The sequence below is a fragment of the Dipodomys spectabilis genome, unplaced genomic scaffold (assembly GCF_019054845.1).
Source record: "Dipodomys spectabilis isolate Male_0828 unplaced genomic scaffold, ASM1905484v1 ptg000341l, whole genome shotgun sequence".
NCBI lineage: Eukaryota > Metazoa > Chordata > Mammalia > Rodentia > Heteromyidae > Dipodomys > Dipodomys spectabilis.
Window position 1 is genome coordinate 1,331,452 of NW_024871018.1, and position 1,679 is coordinate 1,333,130.

The 1,679-nt window shown below is 31.7% G+C and overlaps 1 pseudogene; it reads left to right on the forward strand.

Annotated features, from left to right (window-relative positions):
* The first annotated feature begins 1,064 nt into the window (after positions 1-1,064).
* LOC122095252 lies at positions 1,065-1,177 on the forward strand (annotated as a pseudogene).
* Positions 1,178-1,679: the final 502 nt, after the last annotated feature.

Below are 1,679 nucleotides of genomic sequence, written 5' to 3' on the forward strand. Positions count from 1 at the left end.
ACAAAACAAAACACAGTCTCTCACTTTTGTGGCCTCAACTCTGTAAGAACTCCTCTTCAGTCTAGGGCTAAAATTAAGGTGTGGACATTTATGAACACTCCTGAACTAGACTCTACTTGATCATTTTTTAAATACATATTTTGTTCTTAATTTTCCTCTTTATAAATTCACATGCACCTATAAAAAATGGTGTGGCCATCCCAGTAACCTTCTCAAAGTACCTCCTAATGACAACTTACAAAAAGTTCTATTATATTACAACAAGGAAAAAATACTACAAATAAAGAAAACCAATAATTTAATATTAATGATTAATAAAATAATAAACAAAACAATTACCAGTGTTTTCAGTATGTGAAGTGTACTACAAATTAGATTTTATTATTGTCATATTTCTTTACATTTAACACTGGCTAAGATTATGATGTTCAACAAGAATTTTATAGGCTATGAGTAGTGTTTAAATCACCCACTAAGATTACCATTTATAGTTCATCTATATGGCTTGTAATATCATTTGTTCCTCACTAATATATAAAGTAAGGAAAGCCTACTGTTTTAACAGAAACTGTGTAGTTAACATAGTCAACTCTTTATTCTGCTCCTTTACACAAAGACTTTGCAACTTCTCATTAGTAAAGTTTCTATAAACACTGAAATGTACATACTTAGTAGTATTTATCTGCTACCATAAATCTTAAATACTTTATAGAAAAGTATTATGACCTGCCAAACAGCCCCAGTTTTGGCATATATAAGCAAATTCCCAAAATTAAATATATTTAAAACATTAAAACTTTTAACAAACCTTAACACTTGCTGCAGTGTTCATTATGACAGGTCCCTTGTATAGAATAATTGAATTCCTCCTCCTACACATCTCTTGAACAACAAATAACTGGAATTATTTTGTTTTTGACATGTCAATCTTGACTTTATTCTTAAATGTGTACTTATGTAAGAAGTACATGGTTCTAAAATTTCACAATTCTTTTAAACTTAGTTTTTGTTGAATTGTCCAGTTTAAGAAAATCATTTACAATTTATATTTAAAAAAGAGTTCTGTGCTCAATTCAGCATCACATACACTAACATTGGAATGGTACAGAGAAGATTAACATGGCCCCTGCACAAGGATAATAGGCAAATTCCTGAAGCATTCCATCACCCAATTTGTTAGGAAATGGAAAGATGAGTAAAAAAAATTATTAAGTGAAGTAAGCCAAGTCCAAAGAAACATTGGTCCCATGGTTTCTTTAAATTTCAATAACTAATATATGTCTGGGATAAGCAGAAAATGTCAAAAGTTATGTGTATATGACCAGATAAGGTTATGTTAACGGAAATGAACCCTAAGTTAGGGACACAAGTGTTTTTTTCTTGCTATTTTTTCTCATGTACTTATAACATACAGTGTGGGGGGGTTTTTTGTTTCTTTATATGTTTCTCCCCCATGCTATAACACCTGTTTTCACTGTATTTGAAGTTGGTGCGCCTACATCTTTTATATACTCTCCTCTAATTTGCTGAGTGGAAGGAATAAAACAAAATGCTTAAATAGGGATACAGGTTGACCCATTGTAACAATGAGATGCACAAGAAACTATGTTGTAAAGTGAACTTTACAATTGAGGCGGGGAAAGGGAGGAGGTTAATGGACTTGTGGAGGTGGGAGGGAA